The 18,265-nt window shown below is 41.4% G+C and overlaps 1 protein-coding gene across 9 annotated transcripts in view; it reads right to left on the bottom strand.

Moving 5' to 3' along the window:
• The window catches only part of LOC310766754 (serine/threonine-protein kinase Sgk3), a 56,694-nt gene extending 38,731 nt beyond the window's left edge, over window positions 1-17,963 (bottom strand). For 5 of the 9 annotated variants that reach the window (XM_083623366.1, XM_083623365.1, XM_083623362.1 and 2 more), the window contains exon 1: window positions 17,084-17,405. The gene's annotated coding sequence lies outside the window, so the exon portion shown is untranslated. The other 4 variants (XM_083623368.1, XM_083623364.1, XM_083623367.1 and 1 more) reach the window with 3 other exon arrangements.
• Window positions 17,964-18,265: the final 302 nt, after the last annotated feature.

Below are 18,265 nucleotides of genomic sequence, written 5' to 3'. Positions count from 1 at the left end.
CACCCCCCTCAGTGGTGACACTCAGGTCGGACCACACCAACTGCACCCCCTTTCTCCGCCTCTGCCATAGGGTTGTTGATGTTTCTCATTTTGCCAGTCCTAAAGGTATCTGCAGCAATTTGTCAGCATTTTAGTCAGCTCATTTCTCCTGATAAACACATTTTTGTCTGCTGTTTTAAATAATGCACACATTGTTACTAGCAATTCTTCCTTCTGTATGTTATATTTAATAATGTATACATTTTTATACGCAGTCCCCCTAATGTAAACATTTTTGTAAACATCGGTTGGAGAGCTGCATTGCACAATTTGGATAAGTGCAAATTTTGAAGGATGGCTGTGCTTCAGTTTTCATATTGTTTTAGAAACTACAAATTTGAAAGATCTAGGTTTCAATGCAAACTGAATCAAATTTCTCCTCCATCTCTAATTCTAATCTCCCCTCCCTTTTATGCGCAGGAAGAGACTGAATTAATTGCATTGCAACGCAAATCTTTTACTGGGTCACCCAAGCACATATTACATTGCTACAAACATGCAGAATCAAACACTAATAAGATATTTTCTAACCTAGCAAGGATAAATGCAGTTTCTTTTCAGACTGCTGAATGCTAAGAAAACAGCTTTCCCCACAGCTTTTTTGTAAATATCATAATCAGTGTTTCCTTTTTACTCTAAGAATGGTATTTGGAAGAGTGGATAACTATCCTGATGTGCCACTACATTTGCCAAGGTTGATAAGCAGCGATGAGAGCAAGCTGCACGGCAGCCAGCCTCTTTTGCTAGTTATGCAACTGCCCTGTTTTAGGTACTGCAATATTTATGAAAGCCCCCAGTACATTTTTTTATGCTGTTGTCTGAAGCGCAATGCTTTGCTTCTGCATCTCTTCATTGAAAAAAATCAACACCATCTCCATAACTCAAAATATAATTTGAGTGCCGTCTGCAGTGCATTTGACAACAGCAATAAATTAGTAAAGTGGGGAAATGTCAAGATAAGTATGGTGGCAGGCAACGAAACAAAAATCTGAAAAATTGCACTGACACAGCAATTACCAACACTTGAAGTTTTTCTTCAGGGGAAAATGTGCTTGACATTTACAGCAGTTTGAAAAATGAAAGTTAAGCACCAAGTGTACACTAGAGACTGGGAGCAGGATCCAACCCAGACAAGCAGCTCACTGTTCCCTGCTTCCTACCTATTGCTAGACACTGTGACAATTTAAAGGAAAAGCACTTTTCACAGAAGAAAACTGGAAAATATGATTGCAATTCTAAGCATGCTTACTTGAACACAGTGTTAAAATAAACATGGATTTCCCCCCCCCCCCAGAAAGAATTGGCTGGATCATCCAGATGTGTATGGGTGGAACGTGACTGTCCCACTCCCTTCTGCCCCTAGAAGCTGCTTCCTCTGGCACCAAAATCTCTCCTGAGGTTCAGGGGGTCTTAGCTAGGACAGGACTTTAGGTTACAGAAGAGATTAATGGCAGATTTAAATGCTTCCCTGATGGGGTTGGGTTTTTTTAACGTCCTGCATTTAGAGAACTAACCTATCAGGTATAAAGGGTTCTAGCCAAGCTCCCTTACTTTTACAAGTTGGGGAAAGTGGGAAGGCGAAGGGAAAGCAGGAGTTATGCTTTCAAATGTTTTCTCGCTTCAGTTTGAGTCTTTTAGTTATCAGCAGTATTTCTGGCACAATTAAGCAGAAGAATGTGAGCACTGTTGCAGAAAACAGCAGCACGCAGCACCAAACAGTTGGCAGTAGGATCAATCCTGTTTTTAGAGAAGAGTAGATGGTTCGGTTAAGCCATCTGTGCTCTCCCATCTGAACAGACAATTGGCACAATTGCCAGGAGCCTGCTTGGGACTTCACATGAATATTGCTGGTTTCTGAATCAAGTTTTTTTTCCCCACTCAGGAAAAAATGCATACACCACCTGTTTGCAGTTCCTTATCCATCTAGGAACACGTGCAGAATTTTAGACTTCCCAACGTTTATCACCCTAACAAAAGTGAAGCGGAAAAATGAAGCAGTTGAATGTTAACTTGGAATGCCAGTTTAAAACAGTCTCATCAGAATTACATACCACCACCACCCCACATGCACAAACACTGTGCATATCATAGTACCTAATAACGTACTGCTAAATCAGTTGGCATTATCCCGAGCATAAAACACTTAATTTCTCTGATGCATTCCCTCTCTTTGGTATTCAGTTTCTAAACCCCGTTCTTGAAATTATATTAATGAATTCAGCTTAGCAGGGAGAACTGTGAGGTCTGTGACTAATACATTCACCTGTAAGAAGACTAGTTACATTTGCCAAAGATGACATCGTAAACCTACCTTTGCAACATTTAACTCTGGTTGAAAATCTTAGCTGGTCTCAAAGTTTGATTAAATTTGCTAATACAGTGGAACCTCGGTTTTCGAACGTCTCTGTTGACGAATGTTTCGGAACTCGAACGCCATAAACCCGGAAGTAAATGCTTCTGTTTTCAAACATGCCTCGGAAGTCGAACTTCCAAAGCAGCTTCCTTATTGAGTTTATTTGTATTAATTTTTCCGTTTTAAGGCTTCTGTATTGAGTTTTCGGTTTTTGAATGTTTCGGAACTCGAACGGTGTTCTGGAACAAATTATGTTCAGAAACCGAAGTTCCACTGTACAGATTAAGTAAACATACACAAAATAATAAATATATTTCTCATTCCTGTTTCTCACTAAACAATGTGCATATGTAAGAAGAATCACTCTAGGGTAGGAAATCGATTGAGTAAACTAAAACCACATGGTCTTGTGTGCTAGAAGATGCAGTATTATAACACTGCATAATGTTTCTGTGTTTCTAAAGGAAGCACCATTGCTCCAAGTTACTTGACATGCATATTCCAGCACTTAGGAAATTATTTTGGGCAGCCTTCCCTTAGGTGGTGTCGTCCAGATGTTTTGGACTGCAACTCCGTTCGGCACAGTTGTGCTGGCTGAGGCCACTGGAAGCTGCACTGCAGAAATATCTGGAGAGTGCCTGTTAAGTGAAGGCTGATCTTGTGAAATCACTTTGATGCATCTGGGTCTCCCTGTTCTTTCGCCCGAAAAGGCGTAGAATACTGAGGTCCCTTTCCAACGCCGCTGGATATATTTCGGCTCAGGGTCTTTTAGGGGTCGTGTTGCCCCAGAAATCCCTCCAACAATCGCTCCTACATGGAGCACCCACGGAGCACGTCCGTCGCGGGGAGAGGTAAAATCGGAAGTCTCTTGTGAAAACACTTTGATAGGAGTGAAACTATTGATCAATTCAGCTGCCAGCAATCAGCCAGGCTTTATGGCTACACTGCTGTAAAGACATCATCTAACATGCACAGAGTGCTCCTCAATTTCAAAGCTGTCCCCTCAATGCAAGCAAGAAAGCAGCTCAGATTACACAAGGGAAAGCAAACTGACTTGCCTCTTCTACTAAACGGGGTGCATATATTTTAGTTTTTAATGTTTCTAAAAACCCATGATCTTTTCACATAAAACTATAAGCTGTGTGTCTTTTCGTTTGTTTTGCAGTTCTACAGCCATATTGCAAATATGAATTTACGGTAGTCGTTTTTTAAATGGCTGCCTTTCTTCTGTCCCAGTGGCCATGCTCCAGCATATGCTGAAAAATGAGAGGAGTACAAATACACTTTTAAGGTGAAGGCAGAAAGAACATCTGAGAAGAACATGCGAAGCTGTCCCCACTCCCAAAGGACTTAGCCCTGGAGGTAGAATAGAGTTTAAAAATGGCAAGGGTGCTCCCAAATCAGACCCATTGCTCTAAAAATATTATGTCTCTCTTCAGCTCTGGTGTCATGTGTGACCAGACCTTCACTCCTGCTTGTTAACACAATGCCTAAATTAGAAATTTAAGTAAGTGCTAATGCTTTCTTCTTTGCAGCTGAAACAGAGGAATTAAAGACAAGACTTAAATTACAAGACAAGTTCCAAATATTACAATGGCTGGGTCTCTAATCAGAGCAGTAGCACTCAGGCACATTCATGAGCTGTAAAGATGGGTTTCAGATTCCCACATTCAAGTGTTTCTTGTGCTCCAAGCTCTGTACACTGAGTAAAGTTTTGAAAAGGGATGCTGGCTGTACTCATGAAAGCTCCTCCCTGTGAGCAGGAATGCTGCTCTCCCTTGAGACCTTCACTCAATGCACAGAGGTTGGGCCCAATGTTGGAGATGGCGCCACTGGTCCAACACCTGAAGGCTACAGATTCCCTACTCCCTGCCATAAAGAGACTAAAATAAATTGTAAAATATACATAAAAGGCAAGAAAGAAATGGGGAAAATTAATAAATTTTAGGGACTGAAGTAACAAGCAAAACAAGTACTATATGATGCAAGGTATTAAATGCACGATCTTCTACAAAATTCAGAATTGTGTGGCCCGCAATACAAAGAGAATTCTGCTCTTTATAAAACAGAAATAGACCTCATGTAAGCACTTATATAATACTTTCAAAATACTCCCCACTCCACCCCATAAATACCACATGTGCTTCTGCTGCAGTCAAGCACCATTTGCCTGGGGATAGTAATTTTACCATAAAGATTACTATATAATTACTATGTGTCAATGACAAGACACTGCTAGATTTAAAACTGAGATGGTGCATTGTGGAACACTAACACAATCATTCCACGTAGGCATTGTAAAAAGCCAAAATTTGTTTGGTAGGCCATCTTGTGGCTACAACTCCAGTGCAGAGAGGTACTTAGCTCTGCTTAAAGCAGGGGTAGCTAACTCCCAATTTTTTGGGGGGTGGTGGTCTTGATACAGCAACCTAACCAATCTATTATGACCCCCTCAACACCCCACCAATTATGGCAGGTACAGTGAAAAAAGAAACTGAAGTAGCCTCAAAGCTTGGTGTCATAGGGATCTGGGAAGTTTACAGTTAAATTGCAGGAAATGCCTGAAACGTTAAAGTTTGACTAATGCAGCTACTCCTCTAGAAACAGACTTCTAAGTTTCAAAAGCCTATTTGCCAGAAAGCACAGAGAGTATGGGTGGTTTTTCTAAAAAGAAAATATTAAGTTAAAAGCCCCATTGGGTGGGGTACTCAGAGTTAGTCATGCAATTTGAGTTTAGATCGTGACTTATTAATGTATCAAATAGCAAATATTACATCAACACACATTTTAAACAGCTTCTAATGATACAAGGTACAGTCATGCTACTATCACTCTTAGAAGCAACTCACTTGTGCTCAAGACTAGCGTGCTGAAATAAGATAAAAGTGGGACAAAGTGTTCCTGTTCATTAAAGGGCTCTGAAATCACCTGTTTCATCTCAGGAGAAGTGACTGATATATTTACAGAGTTATCTGTGACACACAGAGATGGAGTAGTGTGAACTTTTGAAACATCAGTTGTGGAAAATGTAAACCAACTCTCATGATCACTTTAAAACAAACAGTAGACTTTAGGCATGAAAAATCATTTGGTTAACTCTAGGGATCATATGACAGACAAATAAAAGAAGGAAAATGGGAGGAGAACTTGGTAGATCCAAAACAATGAGTAGCGAGAGAGAGAATTTAGTTCCTGAAGAAATCTCTTTCTCTCTTTATTTCCTGTGTGAGGGACATTTCATCATAACTTACCAAGAACAAAATGAAACGAACAAAAAACTTCACACCCTTACTTCTTATTTTTTTAAAAACAAAACACATTTCTAGTCTACAAAGAGAATAAACTGAGGACCTACAATCTGGCACCTAATTATCTCGCATATAATCTTCTCTTATAAAACGACAGAAGCTTACAGCTACTGTAGCAGAGAGGATTCCAAACAGTAGTCAAGTCTGGATATGCTCAGACTTGAACTTGAAAAATTAAGTTGAACCAAAAAGAATGCAAAAGTAAGTAGGAAATCTTGTAACCTATTGAGTTTATGATAGTAACAAAATGGTTCTCTCTTTAATGCTTAGCTGTGTACTATAAATTCTAAATAAAAAGGGATTTGTGTGAAAAAATATGATAATTAGGTTTAGATCATTTTTAAAAGATATATAGCTTTCCAAAAAGATCAGAAACTTCAAAGGTTTGCTTATTTTGTTTTAGACAGTTATAAAATGATACTGAAAGTTCATTCTCATGACCATATTGATATGATGGTGATGTTGCAAAGGCACAGCTAACTGGGCTTTGGCTATGGTAATTAGCCATTTGTTTGCTTCAACATGGCAAGATCTCAGCTCCCTACACCTCCTGGTTGAATCCATCTTCTAAAAACTGTTGTCAAAAAACCAGTTACTCCACTAAAAATAAACCCTCAATGCCCCAAATGCCTTTACATTAGGAGGCTGAACTTTGCGTAATTATGAATTACGCAGATGGTGGTCAAATACGCTTCTGTGGAGGGATGCTACATCTTAGTAGGGTTTTCCGTTATCTTGGTATCACAGATAGCTCTTTACTCCCCAAATCCACTCTGAATATCGCTTCACAAGTAAAATATGAGAATGCTTGAAATTTATGCCAGCCCTGTAGGGCAACCACTGAAATTCCACAAGCATCTCCAAATAGGTTTGCATTGCCAAGAAATGCCATCAGAGTCAAAACAAGGTGATAAGGAAATCTTACTCCAGCATATAACAAATGAGGCCTTTAAAATAAATGAAGTCAAGCTGTACTTGAATACCTCCGGATAGATCTAATCAGACCTCCCTTGCACTAATGAGTGACTACTCATCACTTTGAGCTGAGAATCTAGCAACCCATTCAACTTCTTTAGTCTACTGTTGCAAGTTCCTATCTATTTTGCATTTTCAACTCTTGCCATGAGATGAGGGGGGAAACTTCCTCAGCTTCCTACTGTTCCCAGTTTATAAGGTTGACCTAGCAAACCTAGTATATCCAACCCGTCTTTAATATTTAAGAAGTCAAAATTCACATGCAGATTAGGAACAGAAGACAGATAATTTAAAGGCTAACTCCAAAATCAGTATTATTAATGTAGGGCCAAACTAGATGTCCCATACATTTATAAGGGAGAATTCGTTATATACTGAAATCCAGAATTCAGGTGATAACAAAATGAAAATTAGGCTGTTGGATCATGTTATAATCCTATTTGCTATCCTTGAAGTTAACTTGTCCATATTGTATCTGAGATACTTGCAACTCTGACAGCCATATAAATAGTGGAACTAAGGGGCAGTGATGGGGCAGGCCGCATCACTTCTCCCTGATCCTAACTCCTCATTGGCCTTGAATGCTTTTGCCTGGTTTAAATGTGCCCTTGAACTTGTGTAGAAAGAAACCTATTGTACAAACATAAAATGAACATTTGTTGCTCTGCCTGCTATTGTTTCTGGCCCAATCCACCACTGGCATGTGGCCCCCAAAAGGTTGCCTAGAATGAATGTGGCCCCCAGGCTGGGAAAAAATCCCCCCCACCCCCTGTGCAAAGCATAGGCCACTTCCATTCCCACTTTATAGATGAACAGAACAAACAGGTGTTTTAACACAGTTTCTCCATGTCTAGTTTGGCTCTCACCTAAACAGATGGCTGCATAACTCACTCCCTTGCCTTAAAGTTGTTATACCAATACACACACACATGCAGGAACTATACATTCAACATACCTGCTTCTCACTTTTGCAGCCACAGTTGTGCATGAATGCAATTGTCTTTGACTAATCAATTTGCACGGCCTAGGAGACTGCCAATTTCTGTTATAGGCTTGAATAGTTTTAGCCCAAATTTAGTTTTAACTTTCAAGTTTGTTTTTCAGTATCTACCAGGAGAACAGCGGATTTGCAAACAAGATTAAAAAGAGTTGCTTACCAGGGTTTGACTTGGGGATGAGCAGCTTTCCAGCACTCTACAAGTACAAGGGCACCACTGTTTTCATCCAAATGTAAAATAATTCTGGGATTCATAGCCATGCCAGCCTAAACTTTGCTCTGAAGAAAGTCTTTGTTTTCAAATAACATCAGTGTTTGGCAGCAGATGAGTGCATGAAGAATCCTATTCATCTGCTATGCAACGTACTAACAACCCTTCTTTTAAAAATGGAGGCACAATTCCTCCCTTCCCCTTTATACACACTCCGGTTCAAGTGCAATGCAGAATATTATTACGGATTAAAAATGCTTTCCTGACAACTCAGTAAATTACAGAAAAATGTCTATGTCTTATTGCTCTTTTCTCTCTACAGCTGTGTTAGTGCTTTGTAAATCCCCTTGGTAAAATCCATATGTAGAGTAGATCCACTGAAATCAATTGACCTAAGTATCTGAAACCCACTGATTTCAATTAGTCTAATAATAATAATAAAAAATAATATTTTTATAATTTGTACCCTGCCCATCTGACTGGGTTGCCCCAGCCACTATGGGAGGCTTCCAACAAATATAAAAGCATAAAACATCAAACATTAGCAACTTCCCTATACAGGGCTGCCTTCAGATGTCTACTTTAAGTATGGCTGATGTTGGATATCACCCATTGTAAGCTACTTGAGTATTTATGTCCTGTCTAGAGCCCACTTACCTGAAAGCCATCTCCTGTCTTCACTAACTAAAATGGCAATGAAGGAGGTTGTGGACAGAGGCAGTAAGACATCAACTGCCTCTTCCACAAGAAACTTGTCAGGGTTCAAACAGAAAAAAGAAGAAGTAGAGGATCAACAACTTTTACATAATTAAAAATAGAACTGTAGATTAATCAGATTCAGTTTTCAGCTGGCAGCAGCAAATACGTCCTCTGGGCAAATGATTTACAGTGTATATCTTAATGTTCCACATTCCTCCCCCTGGAAAACTGGATAACATTTAGATACTTAGATATAATCCACAATAGCTTATAGGTTGCTTTTAAAAACCAAATGCGCTGGCGTAGTAGCAAGCTTCCAGCAGCAGGAAGCTTTTATAGTCATTGCAACCCGTGTCACTGCATACCTAGTTGACAAGCCGCCTGTTTATTTCAATAAAACTTCAGAACCATCTCCGCACCAGGGTACATCTCACCTCAGTGAGGAAAGCGAAAACATGCTTCTTTTGCCAGGCTTTGGGAAGTGAAGAGGTGTAGTCTTTCTGAGGGCAGCTTTTTATCATACCCTCTGCTGTTTTATGTTATTTCAGGGCTCATCCACACTTGCACTTGTTCTAGGCATGGATCTGAGAAGTCTTTGTGTTGTCCTGAGGGTTGACCTTTGTTCTGATTCAGTGGTAAACAGCAGGTTTTCCCAGAGAAAGCAATAGGAGAAAAGAAAAACCTCTCGGACCCATGCCTAGAAATCATAGAACAAGCAGAAGTGTGGATGAGTCCTTAGTTTACACTGTTTCTATTTTGTGCTGAAGTTTTAATCATTTTTAAGACTCTGCATTGATGTGTTTTGATATGTTGTGCACCACCTGGTGTAGTATAGTGAAGGGCAGTATAGCGACACCTACATAAATACTCACTCTCCTTTACACACACAAACTCACCACAATTCATTTGCAACCCAACCCAAAGAGCAACAGGATTTGAAGATGGCATGCATGCACTGACACATTTTTAACTGCTTCCTCGATCCTTTTAGTTGCCACATCTTTGCTATGTAGGCAACCAAGGAAAGGGTGTGATACATCTCAAGTTTCTGGAGGGAGCTTAAACACACACAAGTCTTTGAAAAGGACTTCCTACCCACTTTGGCATGCATCCTTCTACTGTCAGCCCATTTCTCTACTCCAGCAGGCCCTGCTCATTTGGCGATTCAGATGCAGCTCCCAACCAGAAATCCAAACTTTTATCCAACCTTTCTCATAATTTCTACATGCTAGACTCATTATCCTCTTCACTGCTTTTTGTCTACAGAGTCTATATGGGCTCTGGATGGAGCCATTTGTGGATGGGGCTGAATTAACCATTGCCCCAGAGTTTCAGCCAAAAAGGGCCTGTATTGTAATACAATACTTGATATTTGCTGCAGGACGAGAGAACAGTGTCCAGGGGTAACACAGGATGCTATTCCATTGACATGTTAGGCAGGAAGTGAGAACAGGTGTGCCCATCAGGCTCCTCCTATTCCCCAAGCAGCCACTACAGACCCCTGGTGTTTAAAAATGCTAAGGTGTGCGGTCAAAATCATAGGTCATAAAAAGAATAAAATCCCAAGTGTTAAACTGACATATTTAAGGGCATGGAGGAAGCAGGCTTCCAGGTTTGAGGCAGCTGCACAACCCACTCAGTCAACTGTAAGGGCTGGAATTATATTTTCCCTTCATGAACAGTTGCTTCCTGCACAGCCGCAATAAACGTCCAAGACTAAAGCAACCCTAATTCAGAACCAGGTCCGCTTAAAGCCACAGCAGATTTCATTCAGAAGATGAATTGCTAGAACAATAAGAAAACCTTGCCTCACGGAGCAGTTTCATACAATGGCCCACCTGCTTTGCTTATTGCACAGTAAACAGTAAGTGAGAGCAAGCAGCTAACATGCCAAAACTTGAAGACAGTGAAGAGGACACAGAGATTTTACCTCAAACACCAAATATTTTCATTGCCTTCCTCTACAAATCAGTTCAGTGCAATGTTATAGTAAAATCACAAAGCTGAAGGATTAGACAGGGTTCATGAACAGCACCCACTGCCCCCAGCCCAATACAGTGACCCGGTTCACATGCAACCTGCAAAACCATGAGTTTGTGTGAATGACCATGATTTGGTTTACTGTTACATCCAAAACCTTGTTCACGGTTTGTGTCACTCTACACACTCCAGGGCCTTTACTCCTTGTGGTTCATCTCAGGGAGACAAGCCACAACTCTAGGTTTGGATGTAATGCTAAGTCAAACCATCGCTTTGCCCTGGGTGCATACATGCATGCATGCATGCATACATAGTTTTATTTGTATGCCGCCTTTCCACAGCAAACCATGTTGAAGGGGGCTTACAACATGCAAAATGCAACATAACAAAAGGAGTCATAAACAATAAATATAACATTTTTAAAATACACAGCCAAACTAAACAATTTACACATAAATCACAACTAAATCTAAACTATAGATACTAGAAAGAAACAACAGCAACAACCTGCCACCACCAAAAAACCCCAACAACACCCAGGCATAGCAGCAGTAGGACCGGGCTCTGTGAGTCCACCAAATATTTGCTCACTTGTGCGGAGCCTCGGTTTGACTTAGCATTACATGTTAACTGAGCATTATGTTCTCAGCTTAACACCTGATTTTGGGATGTGTGAAGACTAAAGTCTTCACCAAAATACCACAGGAGACAATACCCTGCTAGATAGAAATAGCCATCTGAAATCACTGAACTGAAAAACAGGATCCTCTGCCTAGAATGACTAGGTACAATTAACATGAACCAAGTAGCCTGTATTCTTCTGTGACAACACTTTCATTGGAGCACAGCAGGTCTTTCCCCCTCACTGACCACTTGGGGACTGAACTTTTATGCACCACTTGTTCCATCTCAGGATCATATACCAAATATTTTAAAAGAATATAAAGAAATATAAAAAGACAACAGTAAGGGCTTTATTATTTATTTTTTTAAATGCCTTTTAAAAATTTCTTTAATCTATCATAGTAGATTGTGACGATTAGCTCAATTTTCTTTTAAATTTTGTGCACAAGAACCATTTCATGTAACTGAAGGCAAACCCTAAACCAAAAGCAGTGCAGTGATTAAGGTGAGGAGAGTCTTTTGAAAGGCAGCGTCATACAGTAATGTTGCCATACCCCATTTCTCCTCAGGCAACAAGTCTCACTTGTGTTATATATACAGTTATTGAAAGAAAATCTGCAGGGTTTCAGGGCTAGCCTGATCGTACAATTAAATATAGCAGTTACAAAGCCAAAGGGTGGCTGCCATGGAAACCACATCCCTTACAACATTCATTCATTCATTCATTCATTTATTTATTTATTTGCATTTACACCCCACCTTTTCCTCCACAGAGCTCAAGGTTCTCCTTCTCATTTACTGCCCACAACACCCCTGTCGGGTAGGTTAGGTTGAGAGGCAGTGACAGGCCCAAAGTCACTCAGGGAGTTTCGTGGCTGAGTGGAGCTTTGAACCCTGGTCTCTGAAGTGCTAGTTTGATACTCTTAACCAGGGGTCAGCAACCTTTTTCAGCCATGGGCCGGTCCACCGTCCCTCAGACCATGTGGTAGGCCGGACTATATTTTGAAAAGAAAAAAAATGAACAAATTCCTATGCCCCACAAATAGCCCAGAGATGCATTTTAAATAAAAGCACACATTCTACTCATGTAAAAACACGCTGATCCCTGGACCATCCGCGGGCCGGATTGAGAAGGCGATTGGGCCGCATCTGGCCCCCGGGCCTTAGGTTGCCTACCCCTGCTCTTCTTAACCACTATACCACACTGGCTCCTGGATTGCAGGAGATGCCATTTCCATCATGTGTATTCACATGCAGCCTTTTTATCTTAACAATCCTCTATTTGATTTAAAGGAGCCTGGGGCATGCCACTTAAATTGTGTGGTTCAGCCACATGGGGAAGGAAAACTCTTCAGCTGGGTATCCGGCTGCCAGCCAAAGCAGAAGTATCGCCCTGACTGCATGCAACAGTGCAAGTTGACAATTTCCCCTGGCACTGCAGGAGTTTTTATTTACCTCTTTTTCAAGTTCCGACACCTCTGTGTTTTCAGCTTTGTTTCTGTTCCTAGAAATGTCATAAAAACTTTTTTAGAAAACAGAAAAATGTTATATTCCTGATCAGACATATTTACAACAAGGTGAGGAAGATGGTGGGAAACCAGAGCTCTCAGACTTCCCTCCGGTCAGAATCTATCCTAAAACCTCCACCTACTGTATAGTTTTCTTAGTAAAAGAAAAATATGTAACACTTCCCAGTAAATCACTCTTTTCTTCAGAGGATGTTACAAAGAGGTAAATGCTGTGTTTACTCCTAGAGAGCAGAAAGATTACCTCATTCTCCAAGAACTGGCTAGAGATAATTTACCAGAGGTAAACAATAATCTAATGGGGATAAGTTTGCTCTCCTTGCACAGCCCAGTCTTAGACAGAGTTATATCCATACCTTTAAGCCATTTGTGCCTAGGTGCCTCTATGCAAACGCTGGACTGCCTGAGTATTGGGGGCCGTGGGAGGGGTGTGAGAAAGGAAGAGGGAGAGAGAGATGACATATACTAGACAAATAAATTCGGAAGTAGTCTTCAAGAGACAACTACTTGCATGAGACAAACAGCAATGTGGAAATAGTGTGGGAGTGAAGGGAAACATGGCAGCAACATATCAAAGTTCAAGGCCATTGCATCGCCTCTGAAATACCCAAACAGGTTGAATGGCTATTTCAGCATGGATACTGTACCAGTGGATTTTTTGCAATCGCATGAAGTTGGACTAGACAACCTCTGAGATGCCTTCCAACTCTAGAATTATTATTTTTTTAATGTTACACTGATTGAGAGGGCTTGGGGCACATAATCCTGAACACTTACATCAGCCATGGGAAAATATTGGCAAACTCCCAGTTCCCATCATTCCCAGCCAGCATGTCTGAAAGGTTGATGGGAGCTGCGGTCCACCAGCTCACAGGTTTCCCACCGCTGACTTATATGCTGACTCAGTAAGCCAGTTACCAACTGGAACTCTTCATGTGCCTCAAGACTGTATGTGTAATTTAGCTTGCTCTGAGCAAGGGTGGTCCTGTTGCAAACAAACAGGAGAAAGCCTAAGCTAAGAGAAGTATTAGCAGTTCCTGCCATAAATCCTCTTCACAGTAGTTAAGGGGTATTACCCCCCCCCCAAAATAATAGATCTTGTACACATATATGCCTAGTTATTCCCCCACACCCAGAACCAAGCCATAGATTGTGCAGGTAATGCCTCTAATTTGCCGATTAATTATCCCGTGAGTAGCAGATTTCATCTAGCAAGCCTACTCTTCCCCAATTAAATGAAGCAGCTTCGATTGCATTACCTGAGAAATAAAAGCTAAATTCCTACAACAAACACAGTTTAGCTAATCATATCGTGCTTAAGAGGAAAAATGACCCTCATGGCTGTTGCAAGTCTGTGGCATGAAAATTTAAATGTCATGACCAGTGACTGCTGACTACACCTATCTTCTGTTGTCCTATTAAATAATTTATTTATTTATTATTATTATTATTATTATTATTATTATTATTATTATTATACAAAACAAACCCTGCCTTTTGTAGTGCAACATGCTTTTTTTCAGCCCTGTGATGATAATGAGATCACTTTTTGCACTTGAGTTAATGCTAATTCGATAAGCATTTTCCTATAAACAGACCCCTCCTGTACACCCAAGCTTTTTAACTTTATGGAATCTTCCAGGATTCTTATTCTTCAATACACTCTGACCCCGTGAGATCACTGTGGGAGCCAGACCTTTTCACGTTGGCTAGACCCCTTGCCTTTCTTCCCTGTTCCCTTGCCTCTTAGCCATGTTTGCTATTTTCCCACGTTGTAGGACTTGTGAGAAAGCAAGTGCCAGTCTCATTCTGAAAGGAAGTTCCCTGCTGTGTTGATGGAGGGTTTCTAGAAACCCAGGGTGGAATCAGATCCATCCACAATAAGCCTGAGCCTAATCAGGGATAGGAAAACTTGAAACGCAGATCAAAGAAAGAAAGAAATCTGGGTAGTAGCAGTAGTATACTGCCCTTCATCCACAAGTATCAGGGCAGTTCACAACATACAGGTACAGGGAGCTGTCCACTACACCAACTGGCAACTAAGCACCTCTTAAAATCCCCACACCCAGTCACATTTGTACCCCAACAAGTCACAGTGAAAATTCAGTCAACTGTATTGAGCTTATGTTCAAGGCAAAGTGGGTTGGGATAGCCTGTGTTTTGTTTTGTTTTTTGTTTTGTTTTGTTTTGTTTTGTTTTGCCTTGCATTGAACTAACCACCTTTTCTGTTCCATAGAACAGCGGAGCCATTTTTACTTACCGGTACTTTCAGCCATTTTCTGCAGATGAATATATTAACAACAACAAATTGGGGTAATTCTCCCAAGCCACGACATGCCCCAGATATGCAAAATGACATTGGTATTCAGTAGTCATGTCCACTGCAATGGCATCTTTCATGTCCACTAAACAACCCCAAAGGAATATTTCTGTGAACACGTGTAAGAAGATGCAGGTTTACAGACATGTGTATGGACACATCAGCAGATCTGGCAATATAAGCTTGAAGACCCAATCTTTTCATTTCTTTCTCATAAAGAAATATGGCTGCTGACAGAATCTCTCTTCCCTTTGCCTTTTATAGGACTATTTTACTTAGTCCCTTTCGAGCTGAAAAAAGTTTTTTCAGATCTAGTTGTGTTAGTTAAAAGGGGAGGGGAAGTGACAAATGTTCAGAGTGTTAGCAATCAAACAGCTCTTTTATATTCAGCTCTGTAGAAGCTGTTAAGTGGGTAAATGTTTTTGAACTGCAAGCAGAATAGGAACATAGGAAGCTCCATCTAGAAGGCCCATCTAGCTTAGTATTGTCTACACAGATTGGCAGTGGCTCTCCAGGATTTCAGACTATGGTGGTCTCATCCAGCCCTACTTGGAGATGTCAGGGAATGAACAAGAGACCTTCTAAATGAAGCACACATGCTCTACCACTGAGCAATAACTCTTCCCCAAATTTGGAGAGATTGGGATTATTCATATTTATTAAACTGATCTGTGTCAATCTGGTATTTTATTATTTTGAGTTTATTGTCTTTAGTACCGCTAGTCATCCCAGAAAGGGCAGTATTAAACAAACATCCTAGTAAATATTAAATGACATTTTTGCTGCTCCTCTTATGCCCTTTCATGATATGCACAGAAAGATGCTGGAAGATTGCACTCTGAACCATTAAAATTTACAACAACTCAAATGTAGCTCAACAAACAATTACGTATGTACAGTATTTTGCAAAAAATACAGCAAGAGGCTCGGGTTTATGTCAAACAGGCCCCAATAATGATAAGTAGGAAATATTTGATTTAAATCCCTCTAGAAAAGACCAGACACACAGTAACACACATACGTAACTAAGAGTTAAAGCAGAGGTGATTAGGCTGTGATCAGGGTGGAGAGTCCTATACATTCTGCATTACAATTTCTTTAAATAATTTTGAAAGAAACTTGTTTCTTAATCACTGTGGGCATACTTTGTTTTACACATCACCACCACCACCACTTATTTTTCAGAAAATCCAGTTGCTACGTAGAACTTTTAATAAGGGACAACAAGAAATATAAGAAGCTTCTGCATGGTTGACTACACAATGGATTTGAGAGAGAGACACCAAGGCTTTGTAAAACCTCTCAGTCCCTCAACAGACGCAAGCTGAGAAGAGCCCACTAACTGAACCAAACAGCCAGGAAATTTGAGATTAAAGTTCAGCAGTGTAATCTTATATTTACACTCAAATGGAAAGTAGGCTTCCTCTAGGATTATCTCCTCTTTCTTCATCCTGTTCATCAATTTCATAAAACACACAAGAAAAAAAGAGCCTGCACAGAAAGTCTGCCCTAAAGACGTTACTTGAGCAATCATTTACCTCTCTGGCAACTAACTGAGAGCAGAAGTATGAAAAAGTGTTTACAACACGCTTTTCAGACACTTTCCTATATTGTTCATGCCTTGGGACCAAGTTCTTCCGCATAAATTCCCACATTACATTACAAAACAGACGATGATATGAATAACAGCAGCAACAACAAAGTAATAGAAAATTAAGAGCCAAAAAAGAGGACAGTAACGGTGCTGATGATAATACACAAAATAATACAAGATCACCAGTTAAGAGAAAAAGAGGAAAATCACCCAGTCATTACTTAGTATATAATGAGTGCTTGTGGGACATTTGAAAGTAAAGCAGTCTATTCAGAGTCATTCTGCGGGTAGAATAAAGGAACTCAGCATTCACCCTCCTCTGGAGTACTACTACTACTACTACTAATAATAATTTAATATCGAACATTAAAAACTTCCTGATACAGAGTAGAAACCACATGCCACAGGCCTCAACCCTGACAATCCCCAGGGCTCAAATTAAGCCCTGTGATCTTACCTTAGTTGAGTTGGATTGTTTAGGCAAGAGAAAAAGACGTTCGCTCAGCACCTCAGTACAGCACAGAAGCAAACAAGGTTTCGGATCTAAGCAGCCTCCAATTCCGGTGGCTTTGACACCAACTGCACCACGATCCTGGGCAAGTCCACACAGAAGGAAACCCAGCTGAGTTCAAGGAGACTCCCTGCCACAAAAGCGCGCGCAGGACTGAGGCCAAACCTCCGGGTCCCCTTGATTCTCCAACCAGCAACGAGCGCCTTCTAACTCAATGGCCCCGTTTGCAACATGCAGAGCTCTGCGTTTAACGGCTCCCTCCCTCCCTCCCTCCCTCCAGGTCGTACCTCCTCCTGCCCAGCCCAACATCGCGCTTCCCAGCCGAGAGATAGAACAAACCCTCCCTCCGTCTCCTTTCCTCGCGTCCTTTCGGAACGCTCCCTGCCCTGGCTCGTTTCCTCACTGACGTGTCAGGATCCTGGAGCAGCAGGCGGAGAGAGACCCGCACCCAGACTTCCAAGCGGGAAGGTTCCCCAGTGGGGAGCCCCACCCAAGCCCGGTTCCCGGACTCCCCGCACTCGCACCACGGAGCTTTCGTCCTCCACCACCACCACCTCCCTGCCAGCGCCTTTCAACTCTGCTCCTGGCGGTGCGCCGTGCAAGGAAGGGCCCGGCAAGCCCTGTCCCGAAACGCCGACCTACCTTAAGCTTGCACCGGGTCCGAGGACGGCGGCTGCAACTTCTGCTGCTGCTGCTGCTGCTGCTGCGGCTGCAACAACAAGCGGAGGCGCCATGCAGCTTCTCCCGCTGCGAGACGCTCAGAATGGATGCAAGAGGGGTCATCCGAGGACGGGTTTCAGCGTTTTAGGTGCATGTGACGCGGAACTGGCGGGACGTCTCGCCACCTGGTGGGCGGTTGTGACCCCTGCAGGCCCCGGCTCGGCTTTCTTCTGGGTGGCGCAGGCAGAAATTCAACAGGTAGATCACCTGTTTGCACCTTATCACAGCCTCCCCGTGTCAGGAAAATACTGACTGTTAAAAGGAAGCATTCTCTTGAGGCCCTTCTTTTATCTATACTGTACTGTATTTGTACTGTATTTAAAAATTACCAGCAAATAGTTACAAAGATGGGGCCTGTTTTTTCAAATAAAAACACAGAAAATGCTGGTCACCTTTCAGCTATTAATT

Source organism: Podarcis filfolensis, assembly GCF_964270895.1.
Source record: "Podarcis filfolensis genome assembly, chromosome: 7".
NCBI classification, from domain to species: domain Eukaryota; kingdom Metazoa; phylum Chordata; class Lepidosauria; order Squamata; family Lacertidae; genus Podarcis; species Podarcis filfolensis.
This window is presented reverse-complemented; position numbering and strand designations above follow the sequence as displayed.